Source organism: Engystomops pustulosus, chromosome 5, assembly GCF_040894005.1.
Source record: "Engystomops pustulosus chromosome 5, aEngPut4.maternal, whole genome shotgun sequence".
Classification (NCBI taxonomy): domain Eukaryota; kingdom Metazoa; phylum Chordata; class Amphibia; order Anura; family Leptodactylidae; genus Engystomops; species Engystomops pustulosus.
The window spans coordinates 143,221,997-143,243,183 of NC_092415.1; positions in this window are offsets into that span (position 1 = coordinate 143,221,997).

Here is a 21,187-nt window from a genome sequence, read left to right on the forward strand (position 1 = left end):
GAACAGTGTGTTGTTTGGCGGGTGCTCGGGTTTGGCATGTTGCGGATCGGGTTGACAGATTACTGGGAGGGGCTGGTGAGGAACCAGCGGTCATGGTTCACATTGGCACTAATGACAAAGTAAGAGGTAGGTGGAATGTCCTTAAAAATGATTTCAGGGATTTAGGCCATAAGCTCAGGGCAAGGATCTCAAAGGTAGTTTTCTCCGAAATGCACCACACCAGAAAGGCAGCGGGAGATCAGGAAGGTAAATAAGTGGCTCAAAAGTTGGTGTAGGAAGGAGGGGTTTGGGTTCATGGAGAACTGGGCTGACTTTTCTGTCGGCTACAGGCTCTACAGTAGGGATGGGCTGCACCTCAATGGGGAGGGTGCAGTTGTTTTGGGGGAAGAAATGGCTAGAAGGTTGGAGGAGTGTTTAAACTAGAGACCTGGGGGGAGGGCAACTACACTTGTGCAGGGCAAATAGACAGTGTAGATAGAGAGCTGGGAAGAGTCATAGTCCACGGGGGAGGAATGAGATTGGGGAATAAGAACAAAATGAATAGGGATAGGGAAAGCCATATAAAGTGTATGTACACAAATGCCAGAAGCCTTACAAACAAAATGGAGGAACTCTAACTCTTGATGTTGGAGCAGAAATATGATATAGTGGGTATCAGCGAGAGATGGCTGGACAGTAGCTATGACTGGGCTGTTACTATAGATGGTTATAGTCTTTTTAGAAAGGATCGTATAAATAAAAAAGTGGGAGGGGTTTGTTTTATGTGAATTCTTGCCTCAAGCCTGTCTTGCGAGATGACATCAGTAACGCAAATGCAAATGTGCAGTCCCTAAGGGTGGAGATAAGAGGAGGGAAAAAGAATAATAAAATATTACTTGGGGTTTGTTATAAGGCTCTAAATATAATGGAGGGAGCTGAGGAAATGCTGATAAGTGAAATGGATGCGGCTTCAAAGCATGGTGAAGTACTTATTATGGGGGACTTCAATTACCCAGATATTGACTGGGGGGCAGAAACCTGCAGGTCCTTCAAAGGCAGCAGGTTCTTGTCAACAACAAAAGACAATTACCTGTCGCAACTAGTCCTGGAGCCAACAAGAGGTGGGGCACTGCTGGACCTTATCCTAACCAACAGACCTGATAGGGTATCAAAACTACAGGCTGGGGGGAACCTGGGTTATAGTGATCATAATATCATTGATTTTGTATTGCGCTTTACTAAGAGCGTTAGGGAAGGGGTAACCAACATTCTAAACTTCAGGATGGCAAATTTTCAGCAACCAAGGGAAGAACTTAAAGGCATAGACTGGGATAATGTTCTCAAAGACAAAAGCCCCCCCCCAAAAATGGGACTTTTTCTCATATATTCTGAAAAAGTCCTGTGAGAAACACATACCTTATGGGAAAAAGCAAAAGAGGAACAAGAAAAAGCCAATGTGGCTAACTAGTCTTGTAAGGAAAGCAATAAGCGAGAAAGATAAGGCGTTTAAGGTGCTAAAACATGAAGGTAGCAATGAGGCATTACAGGATTATAGAGAGAAAAATAAATCCTATAAAAAGCAGATAAAGGCCGCAAAAATAGAGACTGAGAGAAATATTGCCAGGGAGAGCAAAAATAATCCCAAATTATTTTTCAAGTATATTAATGATAAGAAACTAAAAATAGAGAGTGTGGGTCCCCTTAGAAATAACATGGGGGTCATGGTGGAAGGAGATGAGGAAAGGGCCAATCTCTCAACTGTCTTTACCCAGGAAAATCCCCTGGTGGAAGACACAATGAGAAATAATGTAAATTCTTTTTGGAATGTCAACAGTTTAACCCAGGAAGAGGTACGGCGCCGCCTCGCAACCACTAAGATAGATAAATCACCGGGGCCAGATGGCATACACCCCCGGGTTCTGCATGAACTATGTACCGTGATAGACAGACCGTTATTTTTAATATTTGAAGATTCACTGAGGACTGGTTATGTTCCACAGGACTGGCGCATAGCAAATGTGGTACCAATATACAAAAAAGGATCAAAAAGCGATCCTGGAAACTACAGACCCGTGAGTCTAACTTCTGGGGTGGGGAAAATATTTGAGGGGTTTGTTAGAGATGCTATCCTGGAGTATCTCACTGTGCACAACCTTATAACCCAGCGTCAGCATGGGTTTATGAGAGATCGGTCCTGTCAGACTAGGCTGATTGGTTTCTACGAGGTGGTAAGTTCAAGACTGGATCTGAGCGACGCTGTGGATGTTGTATATCTGGACTTTTCAAAGGCATTTGACACCGTGCCACATAAAAGGTTGGTATATAAAATGAGACTGCTGAGAATAGGGGAAAATCTGTGTATTTGGGTAAGTAATTGGCTTAGTGATAGAAAACAGAGAGCTGAAAAGGACTTGGTATTGGTGGATGGTAAACTTAATTTCAGTGACCAGAGCCAGCCGGCTGCTGCTAAAGCAAATAAAATTATGGGATGTATCAAGAGAGGAATAGATTCTCATGATAAAGACATGGTTTTGCCCTTATACAAATCCCTGGTCAGACCACACATGGAATATTGTGTACAGTTTTGGGCACCAGTGTATAAAAAGGATATAGTAGAGCTGGAACGGGTGCAGAGGAGAGCAACCAGGATTATCAGTGGAATGGGGGGATTAGGATACACTGACAGATTACAAAATTTGGGATTTTTCAGTTTAGAAAAAAGACGACTGAGGGGAGAGCTCATTACAATGTACAAATACCTGAACGGACAGTACAGGGATCTCTCCAAAGATCTTTTTATACCTAGGCCTGTGACCAGGACAAGGGGGCTTCCTCTGCGCCTAGATGAGAGGCGATTTTACCATCAACATAGACAAAGGTTCTTTACTGTACGAGCAGTGAGACTATGGAACTCTCTGCCGCAGGAGGTTGTTATGGCGGACTCTATGTACATGTTCAAGAGAGGTCTGGATGCCTTTCTGGAGAGAAAAAATATCACGGGTTATGGGGATAAAACATTTATTTAATTCTTAAAGGTTGGACTTGATGGACTTGTGTCTTTTTCCAGCCTTATATACTACTATGATACACTCCTTCCATGTCTCACTCCTGAAGACTGTCATCTTGAACCGCTTCTCTCGGCAGTCTCCTGCTCCTGAGCCTGAGCCTGACTCCACTGATGTCTTTGTGGTAAAGGAGGTTCTGGACATGAAGAGAGATGTTGGGAGCCCGAGGAAAATATTTTGGACCGTGGCCCAAACGCCTTTTCGGCACTCATATCAATGGTGTAAGAGGACAAGTTCCTGGCCACCAAGGTACCGGGCCTTGGTGATGTAAAAACCCAGTAGCTGTTACCAGTAATTTTATTTTACTGAGAAGTTTTTCCTGCTGTAGTTTGGGTCTGGGTTCTTATGGAGCGACCAAAGAGTCTGGGTTGGGAGGTCGCTCCCATACTCCAGCCCAGGTTTTGCCACTTAACAAAAGGCAGCAGGGGCTGCTCAGGTGAGAGGAGCTGTGTATGTGTGGGAAGAAGCTGGTGTCCTCCATGTGCTGTGGGAGGAAAGCTGCCTCAGAGTTCCGGGGAGTGCTATACTGCTGCCCTAGTGAAATCCTTCCATTTGTGTTTGTTATACCTGAAGAAAGGACTGTTTAAGTTCATGTTTTATAACTGAAGAAAACCTGTTTATTTTGCTTGTAGCTTAAAGAGACAATAAATCTCATTTTACTCTTGTGTCTGTGCTGAAACAGTATTTACCAGTGAGCTACAACCCCACAATGGGCATAGACGGCTTCATAATGAACTCCATCCATGCCCTATATTCCTCCCCCACAGCCATGGTTTTCACTAATGGTACTTTATCCAACCCATTCAGGATAACAAAAGGGACAAGGAAGGGGTGCACCCTCTCCCCCTAAATTTTTATACAATCTATTGAACCCCTGGCTAGACTGCTTAGACCAAACCCAGAAATCCAGGGGACACAGATTGGGGACCGCTCCCACCTCATCTCGCTTTATGCAGATGACATACTCCTCACGATGCTAGAACCTGAAAAATCATTGGAGGAATTAATGGACATTATAAAAGGAGACCTTGCCAAATTCTGTGATTATGTCCATTAATGCCTCCAATACACATAAATCCCAAGCCCTCCCGCTACATATCCCACCAGACACTCTTCACTATTTAAAAACCAAATATATCTTAGACTGGTAAACTTCCTCAGTTAAATACCTTGACATAACCCTCACCATGTCACCTGCAAATCTATTCTCCAATAACTACCCGCCCTTACTCGCTGAAATATCTACAGAATGTACAACAATACAAAAAGAGAATTTTCATAGCTTTTAAAATGCTCCTGTTACCCAAAAAGATGTACCTGTTCAGTACTCTCCCCACACCCATTTCGGGTTCCTTCTATAATAACGCACAATCTGTTTTTTCCCGCTTCATGTGGGCATGTAAAAAGCCACGATTAGCCAGACACATATTGGTTAAACACAAAAGCATTGGAGGCTTGGGAGTACCCGATTTAAAAGCCTACTATTTAGCTAACCTATTGGCCCAGGGCTCCTCATGGCTTAACGCTACAATTAAAGCTCCTTGGATGCAAATTGAGTCCCTCATAAAGGCACTCCTCCTAGGGTGGAAGTCCCTCCACTGAACTACACAAAATCAGGTAGCGTGGGTGGGCAGCCCTCCTGCTCTCTACCTTGGCTTTAGCTATCCCCTCAACCTCCTTAACAACATGGACTGAAGCAGGTGTACATAAGTGCGCGCAACTATTTGACGGGGAGAACCTACTCCTGTTCAGAAAATTTAAAGACCAGTATGCCTTGTCTGATAATGACTTCCTCAGATATGCCCAAGTTACACACTACATCAAGGACAAATTGACAACGAAACCCTCCTATAACAAGGACATCTTTAATCTAATGTAAACCCTTTTATACCAAAATTACACAGTGTATGTCCTTCCGATACTTTCACCCTTTGCGATTGTGGGAGCAAGAGCTAGATACTTCTATTTCCCCTCAGAGCTCGAGCTCATCTATGACCATAATTTCTAAAGCAATTAAAAGTTCTGCTCACGCAGAACTTACCACACAACTAATGCTGCAAAGGTACTATAACCAATCCGACTAAGCCAGATGTACTCGAGCACATCACACCTGTGTTGGAGGGGATGCGGAGGAAGGGACTCACTGTCCCATATATTTGGGGATGCCCCCTATTACCCACCTACTGGGCATAGGTATTTTTCCTTCTACAACAAGTATTCTCTAGATGCATTCCTTCCTCCCCGCTATTAGCTTTATTACTCATAGTGACTCCCCAACTCCCATTGCACCAAAAGAAATTGCTGCTGAAAATCTTGACTGTTGCCAAGACCCTCATCGCAAGAAAATGGAAATCCCATCTGATTCCAACTAGGACAGAATTAATAACTGAACTGAACACTGTATTTACATATGAAATCGCTTTGTCCCATGGCTTTTTGAAATCCTATGAACCTGAGCACATTTGGCATTCGTGGTCTTCCTCCTCCTTTGTCTCACTTGGGACCTGGCCCATTAATGTCTCTGGCTCCTAAAGGCCTCTACTCATGATTTAACACCAAGATCCCAGCACTATTTGTAGAGATGGAATATTCTGTTCTTTTTTCTATTTTTAGTTCTATAAGTTGTTTTATTTTTGGTAACAGCTTTGGCTCAAACTGTTAGATATACCATACATATAGCGTGCTACAGCTCCTGGTCTTAGAATGTCCGATATGCATTGACCCTGACTAAGTCCTGCTATGCTTCAACCAACTTAGTTCACCTGCATGGGAACTACATATTGGATGATGTGATCTATAAAGTGTTTGCCCATTCCTACGAATGTGATATGTTATAATGTATGCCTTGAACTTGTTAAAATATTTTGAACGCAAATTAGAACAAAAGGTTGTACATCACTAAAAACTGCTAAACTGCTAAAAAATTACCACTCACACAACTCCATACACAAAAGAATAAAAAACTTATGTGTGTTCGAATATGGCAATACATAACACCCCTCCCCCCCCCCCCCGAAGATTTACATTTTATTTAAGTATTTAATTTCAAAATTTTCTCGAAAGGACCAATAGATTCAGACCTGAATGTGCTTCTCATTGTGGATTCAGCACAATGCATGTATTTAAATGTAAAAACAAATATTGAATATTATTATTGAGCAAAGAGTATTTTATTATAGAGTAAAGTAAGTTTGGGATTCTTCTTTTTACAATGTATTGGATATGATTGTGATTTTTTTCTTTATCTGTATGAGAATGTTTCAAGTTTCTGTATTTTATGTGCATGGTACTAAACTATAGAAACCACTCAAACAAAAGCAATGTTTACTGGATGCTTACTGGGTTTAGTAATAAATCCTTCAAGTCTGTTGAACTAAGAGAAGTTGGAAAAATATTCTTTTGCTTCAGTTTTTTCATGTAGGCATAAAGATCTCCAGAGGGCATTAACTGCAGACAATGCTGTATGTTACTGTCCTCCAGATCTCAATCTTGATTGGTCAGATGCCTTTCACCATGGTATAATGTAGATTTACTACCTCAATGTACTGCATTCGAGCAGACTGTGCTGTCTTAAGCATTTTAGATAAATATTTCCCCATACACTCTGAGTTAGGTTAACTATTGGCAACACAGATAACAGCTTTAAGCTTACTGTTACATTTTCTATCCAAAATGCCTAAATGGCCAGTTACAAAACTAAATTGGCCTCTGGAGAGAGGGAAAACACTAGACTTATTTATCAACCCACATGTCACTTTAAGAGCTTTTGGCACTTTACCAGGCTCTATGAATTTGTCTTTCACTTCAAACACAATGGGGCACATTTACTTACCCGGCCCATTCGCGATCCAGCGGCGCGTTCTCTGCACAGGATTCGGGTCCGGCTGGGATTTAAGATGGTAGTTCCTCCTCCGTCCACCAGGTGGCGCTGCAGCGCCGAAAATAATCTTAACGCCCCGGAATGCACCATCCCATAGAAGGTGAAGGTGAGCGCTCCCCAAGCGACACATTTTCGGCATTTAAATGCGGCGGTTTTTCCGAATACGTCGGGTTTTCGTTCGGCCACGCCCCCCCGATTTCTGTCGCGCGCATGCCGGCCCCGATGCGCCACAATCCGATCGCGTGCGCCAAAAACCCGGGGCAATTCATGTTCAAGCGGCGCAAATCGGAAATATTCGGGTAACACGTCGGGAAAACGCGAATCGGGCCCTTAGTAAATGACCCCCAATGAGACATATACTAGACTGAAATGTACTGTAAATTTGTTTCTTACATCTTCTAATACAAATAAGTTCACATCAACAAGTCAGCCTCTAAAATGTACTTAAATAATGTTAATAAAGAATATTCATTTAGTACAAAAGGGCCAATTCAATTTATTCATGTTGTCTCATTGAAAGACACACCCCAGCTGTGCCCTGCTCAAGATTACCAAATTGCAAGTGCCGATGGCTAACCAAAACTAGACCGCCTAGGCAGCTGGACCAACAGTGATATCCTAGCCTGAGCAATAGCCAAATCCTGCTTGGTTTGCTGTGGCCTCTTGCAACATCGGAGGCGCTCCACTCCTTGTTATAACGGTGCTCCCAAAGCAGTACTAGAATATCCTCTCCCTTTACTACAGGCTAGGAAAGTAAGAGCCATAGTCAGTATAGGTGTGATAATTGCATGTATTTACTGTAATCAAAGAGTTTTCCACAGCACAACACTAATGTGCTTTGGAAGACTATTTTATTATAGTAAATACATGCAAGTATCACACCTATACTGACTATGCATGCAGTTCTGTTAAAATGCATCACTGGATGTCTCTACAAAAAGAGAAAGTGACTAAAAGGCAAAATTTAGCAAAGCCCATATAACTGTTAAAGGAACAGACCAGCAGACATTATTTAATTATGCTGTTTGGGAATGAACAACAAGATGGAAAAGGACAGGAAATACAGATAGTGAGCCCTATAGCTGTCTATACCTACTTAAATATGCTACACTAGATGGTAGGTGACAACTAGACAACATTCTGATTCCTGTGCAAAAGTGTAAATGTAATGACAAAAACAGGGCAAGCAAAAACAGATTAATTGTTGTACAAATGCAGATCAAATGCAAGAGGACAATGCAGTACAGAATCAGCAGAGAAATGGATGGTCAGAAGACAAGTACAGGTAAGAAGATGAAAAAAAAAAATAATGAAGTCCAAAAATGTTAGAAAGCTACAATGAAGACTTATAGGAAGCCCTGGGAAGTGGGCAGAAAATACTTTTAAGAAATATCAGATTCCAGGTCTGGAGAGTGATTGAATCAGTCTCCTGACATCCAGACAAACTAGACTAGCAGGGAAGTAATTTGAGTGGAAGAGGCATATGTCCACCACAGCTAGCTTAACTGGCTACATTCCAGAAGAATGTCAACTGTAGGCACATGGGTGTGGTGTAAATCAGTTAAGAGACCTAGGATTGAAATAAGACAGTGTTAAGACTAGTGCAGGACAGAATGCAAACTGTGTACATATTCACAGTCAACGGAACAACTTCTGCCATAGTTTACAGGCAGAGGAATGCGCTGAGCCAGATTGGGCTCAGATGTCACACATTAGACTTTTATTTCAGTTAGGAGCACTTTTGTTTGCCTAGAGATCCTCTCACCCTAAGCAGAACAGAACTCTTTCCTGGCCACTTCTACACAAACAAGCGGTTGTTGGTGCACGGGCACTGGCACTGTGCACGGGCACTGTGAATGCAAGTGTTTCTCTCTTCAGCTGTTGCATGCGTTAAACACGACGTGTGACCGCACCCTCAGGGTGCAGTCACACGTTGCAGTTAAAACTGCATCGCAATTAGTTTTGAGGAGGTTTTAGTTGCAGTTTTGTCAATTTCACAGGTGAAAGACATGAACTGAACGGGTGAATTTGATTTGGAAGGAGAAAGCTGTTCCACAAATGTCATTCACCTGTTGATTTCATGTCTTTCACTTGTTAAAATAAGTAATACCACCTAAAACCACCCCATAACTAATAATGATGCAGTTTTAACTGCAACGTGTGACCTCACCCTCAGAATATACTCCTGAGCTGCATCAAAACTTAATTGGACACACATGCGCTGCTGCAGAACCTTATTGGAGACACATGAGCTGCTGCAGCACCTCTTAAGATACACCTGAGCTGGTATAGAACCCCACTAGAGTCATCTGAGCTGGTGCCAAACCCCATAGGAAACACTAGAGATGCTGAAGATACTCATGACACGCCTGAGCAGCTGCAACACTTCATAAGACAAAACTAAACTGCTGCAAAAACCTCATAAGACACACCTGAGCTGCTGCAAAACCACATTAGACTCACCTGAGCTGCTGCAGAAACTCATAAGAAACACTGGAGCTGCTGCAGAACCTCATAAGAAACACTGGTGCTTCTACCGTACCTCATAAAACACACTTGAGCTGCTGCAAAACCTCATAAGAAACACTGGAGCTGCTGCAGAACCTCATAAGAAACACTGGAGCTGCTGCAGTACCTCATAAAACACACTCAAGCTGCTGCAGAACCTCACAAAACACACCTGAACTGCTTCAGAGCCTCATAAGACACACTTTAGCTTATGCCACTGCGACATCCCAGCCACTGCCCACACTCTCCTATCATTAGACACACATGAGCTGCTGCAGAACATCACAGGACCTAATCTGAAGATATTTATGAGCCGCTCAAGACCACATCTTAGCTGCTGCAGAACATCACAATACACATCTCTAAAGAACCTTATCAGTACACACCACATCAACAATTGTAACCCCTTGCTTAACTGCACCTTTGACCATTCAGTCACTTGCTATGGCTTATTTACCGTTGCCTATGGTTGGTTGACACCGCTTACTTTTGATGGCCCTGCCTATATAAAAATTGGACTTGCTGTTTATTATGGAGCCATTCTTAGATTTTTTTTCAGGGCCACTTTCGATTCCCAGTCCCCCCCTGATGACTACATTATCAGCACATTAATTGCATTATTTAGAAATAAGTGCGCATAATGAAGAAATGTTAATAAATGTTGAAATAGAATGAAAATAATTTAGCTGTACAATGAAGTCAAGCGGATGCTACACGGTAGGGCATGAGGATATGTGTGAACAATTTGTAGTAAAAACACGAGGTTGTATACAGAAGGTCCAAAATTCTGTTTGGTACGCTGGGTGTTAGAATAGCAAATATTTAGAGATAGAAAAGTAAAACAGCCCCAATTACAGTAGAAAAGTAACATGTAAAATAAATGGTCTGACCATTTAGAGGGACATATTTAAATAAATTAATTTAATTTCTTTTATTTTTACTTTAACTCTAACATGAATAAATGAAATTAAAAATACATTTAAAAAAATTAGTTTGTACAACAAGTCAAATATTATAAAAACTATTAAAATGGGTGTTTTTGTACAACACTCTATCAGATCCAGAAAAATAGGTGAAATGTATACAAGTGGTGTCACTGGTGTGAGGTACTAGTGATTAATCAATAAATAGTGACTAAATCTAGATCCCCTGATACATTTTATACTTACCTGGTGTTCATTTTTTTTTTAAGAATTTTCTCTTTTTTCTCTACTTTTTTTTTACCTTTTTAGGCACATTTGATGTTTGCGCTAAAATTTGTGAGTTTCCAAAAAAAAATTGAGTGTTGTGGCTGATATATCTTCAAAAAACAGATATTACCGTATAAAAAAAGTCCAAATTTTGGCACAAATTAAAAAGTTGCAAATAAACTCCAGTCCTAACCAGGTGTAGAAGAGTTTGAGGCTACCGATGATTCTCTCTTACCATGTATAGTCATATACTCAGAATACTCAAGAACTTCTCTGGAGTTTCTTCAAAAAATGACACCATTCAGACCCTGCAACATGAGTTGGGAGACAGTATTTTAATCTCACTGCGTGATGAATTGTAAGTCGTATGCTTGCATGAGGCGATATTTGAAGCATCATTTTAGGGGGGAGCAGGACCCCAAAAAGGCTTATACAGTTCGTAGCTTATCATCTTAAACATTATTATATAATAGCCAACTAGAGTAATACTTCTTTAAATCCAGGGTCCCGGTTATTCTACGCAATTATAAAACATAACCCTCTAACCAGACTGAACCCTTCGCATCCTCTTTAGGGTGGCAGCTCCGATCCTCTAAATGCAGCCTTACAATTCTGTCACCTGCAGCCTTGGAATATAGATATATTTTTTAATAGATGGACAGTAATTTGTTACTGGGCAAGTTCATTTACTTACATACTTTTCTAACACATGGTTTTGTTGCCCTCTTCAACAGATATGATTTTCATGATATACTTGGATGTGAAGTCATTCAATACTAATGAAATATTGCATTGATTTTTCTTTTAGAAATATCATAGGGTCAAAAACTTTGTGGTAGGAATCACGCTTCTCAAATTTCATTTAATTTACCAATCACTTGGGCATCATGTAAAGTGCTTTTGTCAGAATGAGGTAATTCTTTTATCCTAGATATACACAATTACACAGCAATTAAGTGAAGTACATTGTCTATTGTTGTGTCCAGGAGCTAGATATTAATTTTAAAAGGATTGACATCAAGTTTTTATATCTATGGATCTTTCTTTTCTTAAATGCTAGTTCTTGTGTTGTTGTTTTTAGAAGAGCATGTGCTATTTTATTTTCTGATTATATTTATCTTATCTACATTATATTATCTACATAAAACTGTAAGTGGAGTTGTATATCAGATTATGTACAAAAGGTGGGCCATAAATGCGTCAATAAAGTAACTGTCATGGGTTGAACATGTGCACATGTTCTGTGTATTTGGAGAGTGGGTCTCCCGTGAAAAACAGGCAAGTAGTGTAACATAAAAGTCAATGGGGGTTATATATCATTAGGCCGGCTCTTTGGGACAGTTCTAAGATTGCCATTGGTGCTTCGCTGACCTTACAGCACTGCTGGCTTTATGTGGCACTTTTTGTCAAAAAGTCATTGGGGCACATTTACTAAGGGTCCGCAGCCGCGAATCTGTCAGGTTTTTCCCGAATATTTCCGCTTTGCGCTGTATTTCACGGGATTGTGGCGCACGCGATCGATTTTTGGCGCAATCGCGCCGACTTTCGCGCGACAGAAATCGGGGGGCGTGGCCACCGGACAACCCGAAGGATTCGGAAAAAACGCGGAATTTAAAAAGCCATTTGTGTCGCAAGATCAAGCGCTCACATACACCAGAAAAAAGCAGGTGAACTTCGGCGGACCTCGGCGCAGCAGCAAAACATGGTGAATATCGGTGCACGGACCTTAGTGAATCCCGGCAGAACCTGAATCAGCGTCGGAGAACCCGCCGCTGGATCGCGACTGGACCGGGTAAGTAAATGTGCCCCATTGACTCAATTGAGAGGCATGACAGGGCTCCTCTTAGCTCTGTGTGGCACCCTCTGCATGATGCAGGTAGTGTATGTCAATTAGCAGGTACTGGCTGGAAGAAGTTTCAGAGGCGGAATGTGGGAGTGCTATGTGGTTTTATTTTCGGGTGCACTGTTTGTATTTATTACATTTGGGGGCACTGCTTATATATACATACACACACATACATATTAAAGGAAACCTACCACTTGTAGTGGCAGGTTTCCGATGGCAATACCGAGCACCAGCTCAGGGTGAGCTGGTGCCGGAGCTTATTTTAGTTAGTGTTTTAAACCGCGGTATCGCGGTTTAAAACACTTTTTAAACTTTATAGCCGGCGCAGGCAGGTACTCGCTCGGCGCTTACCGTGCGCGCGGCTACATAGGAAGTGAATGCGAGCCGCGTGCACGGTAAGCGCCGAGCGCGTACCTGCCTGCGCCGGCTATAACGTTTAAAAAGTGTTTTAAACCGCGATACCGCGGTTTAAAACACTAACTAAAATAAGCTCCGGCACCAGCTCACCCTGAGCTGGTGCCCGGTATTTCCATCTGAAACCTGCCACTACAAGTGGTAGGTTTCCTTTAACTATAAATTCTGTTGATTCTTTCTTTCTGTAGCACAGGGTGTATGCAGACTCATATAACTGTGGACTGTCCTTGTTAGGACAGGAGTCTTGGGGATTGCAGAGCCTCAGGAACATGATAGGGACTTGGTAGGTCCTTTCTACGACACTACTGTGGATCACTGATGGTACTCTTATCACTGGTGAGATTACCTGGACTCCGTTAGAGGAACTACACATCCCAGAATACAACTAAACTGGTGAGATTGTTCCATTTGTACTTCTAATTCAACTGTGTGTCACCACACCTGTAACTTGAATTACTCCTATGCTATATTATTAGAAACCTTTTCTTAATGCAAGAGGACTAACAATTATTCATTGACCGTGGTGATTTAATGCGACCTGTATGTGGTTTTTACGATATTCGTGTACTGATAGGTGCTGGTTTTATGAGTTTTTGAATTAAAAACTATGTTATAATACATAATTTCCCTTCACCATTGCTGATTTGCTTTGGCTAATATATGAGGACAAATGCTAAGTTTATCAATTTTTTTTATCCTGATGTCTTAATTGTTTACCACCTCAGCCTCTGAGCATAAGGATGGAAGTCTTTAGTCCACATAGATGAAGTCTGAGGTGGGGACTACAGCAGTGAAAGCGGTATGAGACCACTTGACATAAGACAGGTAGTGACTGTGTATGAAACTGTTTGAGATATGCAGAGTATGAGACCATTTGAGATTTGAGAAGCAAAGACTGTATATGAGACCGTTTGAGATTAGACATTCATTGACTGTAGTAGGAGAAAGTCTGGCATTAGACAGGTAGTGTCACAGTCTATGGGGAATAGTCCCTTAGGACTAAGTGAGTGGACTCCCTGGACCACCGCGGGAGATAACAACCTTAGCCGCACCCGGGAGCGGAGTCTAAGTGAACTCCTGGTCTTCGCCAGAGCCCGCCGCAAAGCGGGATGGACTTGCTGCGGCGGGGAGTCACCAGGTCGCTCCACGGGTGCGACTAGGCCCACGGTGGCAGCCAAGGTAGGGACAAGGGGACAACGGATGGCAGGCAGGACCACGGGAAGGCAGGCAGGCAGGACCACGGGAAGGCAGGCAGGCAGGACCACGGGAAGGCAGGCAGGCAGGACCACGGGAAGGCAGGCAGGCAGGACCACGGGAAGGCAGGCAGGCAGGACCACGGGAAGGCAGGACCACGGGAAGGCAGGACCACGGGAAGGCAGGACCACGGGAAGGCAGGACCACGGGAAGGCAGGCAGGCAGGACCACGGGAAGACGGCTGGCAGGACCTCTGAAGGACGGCTGGCAGGACCTCTGAAGGACGGCTGGCAGGACCGCCACAGGATTGCAGGACCGCCACAGGATTGCAGGACCGTCACAGGATTGCAGGACCGCCACAGGATTGCAGGACCGCCACAGGATTACAGGACCGCCACAGGATTGCAGGACCGCCACAGGATTGCAGGACCGCCACAGGATTGCAGGACCGCCACAGGAATAACACAGGAAACCAGGAACACGGAAACACCACGGAACACGGAAATCACAGAGGCATCTGGAAACACTCGGGAACACAGAGGGCTTTCTCTTCAGTAATAGGACATGAAGATCCGGCAGGGGATGCTGGGAGTCGCCAGGCTATATAGCCGAGCCAGGAATGCCAGAGCCAATAAGGAGGACGCTGGCCCTTTAAGGCTGGGAGAAGTCCGCGCGCGCCCCCTCTAGTGGCAGGAGCACGCGACTGCATGGAAGGAGCATGCGGCCTACAAGCTGGGAGCAAGAGTGCAGGCCGGAGCCAGGAGAGGTAAGTGAGAGCTGGGGGAGCGGGGACCGCGGCAGCAGGCACGGGTACACCCTCAATCCATAACGAGGATTGCGGGTGTAACCGTGACAGTACCCCCCCCCCATAGGGCCCCTCTTCTCTTCTTCTTCAGCCCGCTGTTTTTCTTTCTTCGCCTCCTCCAATTCTTCTTGGTGATGAGACACCTTAGGAGCAGAGAAGGCACCGGGAAGACTTGGGAAGCCGCAGGCTGGGTCGGCTCTAGGCACACCGAAGCAGCCTCAGGGGAGGCCAGAGCAGCCGTGGCAAGCTGTGGAGTCTGGAGCGCTACTGGAGCAGCACTGGCAAGCGGCGTAGTCTCTGGAGCAGCCGTGGTAAGCTGCGGAGTCTGGGGCACCACTGGAGCAGCTGCAGGAAGCTGCGGAGCCATGGGAGCAGCTGCGGGGAGCTGCGGAAGCTGGAGAGTCTCTTGAGCAGCTGCGGGGAGCTGCGGAGGCTGGAGAGTCTCTTGAGCAGCTGCGGGGAGCTGCGGAAGCTGGAGAGTCTCTTGAGCAGCTGCGGGGAGCTGCGGAGGCTGGAGAGTCTCTTGAGCAGCTGCGGGGAGCTGCGGAGGCTGGAGAGTCTCTTGAGCAGCTGCGGGGAGCTGCGGAGGCTTGAGAGTCTCTGGAGCAGCTGTGGGGAGCTGCGGAGGCTGGAGAGTCTCTGGAGCAGCTGCGGGGAGCTGCGGAGCCGCTGGAGCAGCTGCGGGGAGCTGCGGAGCCGCTGGAGCAGCTGCGGGGAGCTGCGGGGAGCTGCGGAGCCGCTGGAGCAGCTGCGGGGAGCTGCGGAGCCGCTGGAGCAGCTGCGGGGAGCTGCGGAGCCGCTGGAGCAGCTCTGGGAAGCTGCGGAGGCTTGGGCGCCGCTGGAGCAGCTGCGGGGAGCTGCGGAGGCTTGGGCGCCGCTGTAGTGGCTGTGGGAAGCTGCGGAGGCTTGGGCGCCGCTGGAGCAGCTCTGGGGAGCTGCGGAGGCTTGGGCGCCGCTGGAGCAGCTCTGGGAGGCAGTGGAGACACCGGGACCAAGCTGGACAGGCGAGATAGCCGGACTTGAGGTGGTTCAAACCTGGACCGGATTTTAGCCAGGAACTTGGTATGGGAGACCATGTCCGGGTCACCACTATCCAATAGGGGGGTAGCCCAGGCCAGGGCCTCTCCAGAGAGCAGACAGTAGATGAACGCCACCTTAGAGCGTTTGGTGGGGTACTGGGAAGATAACAGTTCAAGGTGCTGCGAGCACTGGGAAATAAATCTCTGGCACAATTTGGGGTTGCCATCGAATTTGTCCGGTAAAAAATTTTCGGGTCCAGTCTCTACTGCCAAAAAACATTGCGGGGTGACTGGAGCAACGGGAGGAGTCAAGGGAGCCTGCTGCTGGGAGGCAATCATCCGAAGAGTGACAGCAAGTTTGTCCAAGAGTTCCTTTTGGACAGCAATCTCTTGGGACTGCCGGGCGATGGTGCTAGGGAGGTCACCCAGTAGCAGGTAAGGATCCTTGACACAGTCCATGGCTTTTGCAGGATACAAGACCTTGGCGGAGTCCATGGCCGGATCTTACTGTCACAGTCTATGGGGAATAGTCCCTTAGGACTAAGTGAGTGGACTCCCTGGACCACCGCGGGAGATAACAACCTTAGCCGCACCCGGGAGCGGAGTCTAAGTGAACTCCTGGTCTTCGCCAGAGCCCGCCGCAAAGCGGGATGGACTTGCTGCGGCGGGGAGTCACCAGGTCGCTCCACGGGTGCGACTAGGCCCACGGTGGCAGCCAAGGTAGGGACAAGGGGACAATGGATGGCAGGCAGGACCACGGGAAGGCAGGCAGGCAGGACCACGGGAAGGCAGGCAGGACCACGGGAAGGCAGGCAGGACCACGGGAAGGCAGGCAGGCAGGACCACGGGAAGGCAGGCAGGCAGGACCACGGGAAGGCAGGACCACGGGAAGGCAGGACCACGGGAAGGCAGGCAGGCAGGACCACGGGAAGACGGCTGGCAGGACCTCTGAAGGACGGCTGACAGGACCTCTGAAGGTCGGCTGGCAGGACCTCTGAAGGACGGCTGGCAGGACCTCTGAAGGATGGCTGGCAGGACCTCTGAAGGACGGCTGGCAGGACCGCCACAGGATTGCAGGACCGCCACAGGATTGCAGGACCGTCACAGGATTGCAGGACCGCCACAGGATTGCAGGACCGCCACAGGATTGCAGGACCGCCACAGGAATAACACAGGAAACCAGGAACACGGAAACACCACGGAACACGGAAATCACAGAGGCGTCTGGAAACACTCGGGAACACAGAGGGCTTTCTCTTCAGTAATAGGACATGAAGATCCGGCAGGGGATGCTGGGAGTCGCCAGGCTATATAGCCGAGCCAGGAATGCCAGAGCCAATAAGGAGGACGCTGGCCCTTTAAGGCTGGGAGAAGTCCGCGCGCGCCCCCTCTAGTGGCAGGAGCACGCGACTGCATGGAAGGAGCATGCGGCCTACAAGCTGGGAGCAAGAGTGCAGGCCGGAGCCAGGAGAGGTAAGTGAGAGCTGGGGGAGCGGGGACCGCGGCAGCAGGCACGGGTACACCCTCAATCCATACCGAGGATTGCGGGTGTAACCGTGACAGGTAGTATGATGATAGTGAAAGTTCAGCTCACCTTCCAGCCATGTGAATATCCTGGTATGGCACGGATCACCCCTCTGCTCGGGCCGCTTACACCAGTGAAAAAATTCCGAGATCCAGCCTTGTCAGGAATCACCTGCAATCTTTATTTAGGCATATATTAAAATTCCACAGCGAGTAGTCTTGGCCAAGGCATTTCAAACGGACTGGCTGTTCTTAATCATCAACCGTTTGAAATGCGTTGGCCAAGACTACTCGCTGTGGAATTTTAATATATGCCTAAATAAAGATTGCAGGTGATTCCTGACAAGGCTGGATCTCGGAATTTTTTCACTGATTAGACAGGTAGTGACTGACAGTTTAACATCAGACATACAGTGACTGCATTATCTAACCATTTGACCATTTGCCTGCTTGCCCAATTCTTCTTATTTTACTGTAGAATAAACATATATAATATGTATGCCCCCACAAACATATGCAGACATACACTATATATGCATTGCACATATATATAAACACAACACATAAGGCAGATACATACATCATTACTGTATAAATTAGTCGCAGCTCTGATCACATCAACACATCAGATGTCTTTACATCTGTGCAACAGATCTTGAAATTGTATCCCTAAAAATACCACAATTAGTATGTCCCCTGGATTAAAACTATAAACTAATTTATATATGTTACCCACTAATTTTTATAGAGCAACAACATCTCTCTATTAATTTATGGATAACACCACCAACACCTCTCTAATGTATATACAGCACCAGCAAAAATATTAATATGTAGCAAAGCAGTAATATGTAACACTACAACCTGTCATTAAAGTAGGAGAGCAGCACCTCCTCACCAATCCAGTAAGTAGCCCCCTCCGTTATTATTCAACATAGCATCTGGGGGCGCTTGAGCGTATACAAAAGTGGAAAATCTGAATAAGACTAGTGAAAATAATTCATATATAGATATTTAAAATACATTTCATACCGACATTATAATATATTCCATGTGTAATCCATATTAACATACTTATAATGAACATAGCATAACAAGCATTCAGCCCCCCCTTCTGTAATGCTCATATTTAACTCACATGCAGTCCATTTTCTTTTGATCCTCCTGGAGATGGTTCCTCCTAGAGATTAGTAAAGGCACGCACCTATATAAGACCTCAGAGCTCACAGTGCATGTTAGCACACAGGAGAATTATGAGGTCTAATAAACTGCCCAAGGAGCTAAGAGACAGAATTGCGGCAAGACACAAATCTGACTAAGGTTACAGCTGCCCAGCAGCCAATCAATCAGGTTTATCACGTTACTCCGAACCCACCCCCAAACTTCTGACTGATGTTCATGTTTTGTTCCATAAATGCGAACCTACCAAATTCAGAACAGACCTGAACTTTGCGGTTTTGGTTTGCTCATGTCTACTTATAACTCTTATTTCTTATACTGATGAGCATAATGAAGCACCAAAGGTATGCCTAAGCCTATTCGAGCTGCCTACGGTATCCAAATGCAACCCTTTATCCTAAATATTAGATTCGCTGGAGCAGAGATGACGTCACAGCTCATCTCTGATAAGGTTTCTGCACCCTGTGAAAGTGAAATGTTATTGTCTAGCACTTGAAGAATAGCACTTCCCCTAATGCCTGAAGGAGCATGGGTGGTTGAAGTTTAACCCCTTAAGGACCAGGCCCTTTTTCATTTTTTGCGTTTTTATTTTTCACTCCCCACCTTCAAAAATCTATAACTTTTTTATTTTTCCATGTACAGAGCTGTGTGATGTCTTATTTTCTGCGTAACAAATTGCACTTCGTAGTGATTGTATTAAATATTCCATGTCGTGTACTGGGAAGCGGGAAAAAAATTCTAAATGCAGTGAAACTGATGAAAAAACACATTTGCGCCATTTCTTGTGGACTTGGTTTTTACAGCTTTCACTGTGCGCCCCAAATGACAGATCTACTTCATTCATTGGGTCAATACAATTTGTATAGGTTTTATAATGTTTTCATAAATTTACAAAAATTAAAACCTCCTGTACAGAAAAAAAATTCTTAATTTTACAGTGTTCTTGCACTAATAACTTTTTCATACTTTAGTGTACAGAGATGTGGGTGGTGTCATTTTTTGCGACTCCTGATTACGTTTTCAACGCTTTTATTTTTAGGACTGTGTGACCTTTTGATCACTTTTTATTGAATTTTTTCTATTTTTCAAAATGGCTAAAAAATGCAATTTGCGACTTCGGGCGCTATTTTCCGCTACAGGGTAAAACGCAGTGAAAAACGGTTATTATATTTTGATAGATCGGGCATTTTCGGACGCGGTGATAACTAATGTGTTTAGGAATTTTACTGTTTATTTATATTTATATCAGTTCTAGGGAAAGGGGGGTGATTTGAATTTTTATGTTTTTTTAATATAATTTTTTTTTTTTTTACTTTTTTTTATATTTTTTTTTTACTATTTTTCAGACTCCCTAGGGTACTTTAACCCTAGGTTGTCTGATTGATCCTACCATACACTGCCATACTACAGTATGGCAGTATATGGGGATTTTGCATACCATCTATTACAATGTGCAGATCGCACATTGTAATAGATAGCCTCGATCATGACAGCCTCGGATCTTTGTGTGATCCGAGGCTGTCATAACAACGGATCGCCGCTCCCCTGTGACGTCACAGGGAGCGACAATCGGAGCCAAGATGGCGGCGCCCACGCGGCGCCGGCTCTTTAATGCCGCCGGCAGCTTTGCCGGCGGCGATCAAAGGGTTAACACCCGGCGATCAAAGGGTTAACTGCCCAAGGAGCTAAGAGACAGAATTGCGGCAAGACACAAATCTGACTAAGGTTACAGCTGCCCAGCAGCCAATCAATCAGGTTTATCACGTTACTCCGAACCCACCCCCAAACTTCTGACTGATGTTCATGTTTTGTTCCATAAATGCGAACCTACCAAATTCAGAACAGACCTGAACTTTGCGGTTTTGGTTTGCTCATGTCTACTTATAACTCTTATTTCTTATACTGATGAGCATAATGAAGCACCAAAGGTATGCCTAAGCCTATTCAAGCTGCCTACGGTATCCAAATGCAACCCTTTATCCTAAATATTAGATTCGCTGGAGCAGAGATGACGTCACAGCTCATCTCTGATAAGGTTTCTGCACCCTGTGAAAGTGAAATGTTATTGTCTTGCACTTGAAGAATAGCACTTCCCCTAATGCCTGAAGGAGCATGGGTGGTTGAAGTTTAACCCCTTAAGGACCAGGCCCTTTTTCATTTTTTGCGTTTTTATTTTTCACTCCCCACCTTCAAAAATCTATAACTTTTTTATTTTTCCATATACAGAGCTGTGTGATGTCTTATTTTCTGCGTAACAAATTGCACTTCGTAGTGATTGTATTAAATATTCCATGTCGTGTACTGGGAAGCGGGAAAAAAATTCTAAATGCAGTGAAACTGATGAAAAAACACATTTGCGCCATTTCTTGTGGACTTGGTTTTTACAGCTTTCACTGTGCGCCCCAAATGACAGATCTACTTCATTCATTGGGTCAATACAATTTGTATAGGTTTTATAATGTTTTCATAAATTTACAAAAATTAAAACCTCCTGTACAGAAAAAAAATTCTTAATTTTACAGTGTTCTTGCACTAATAACTTTTTCATACTTTAGTGTACAGAGATGTGGGTGGTGTCATTTTT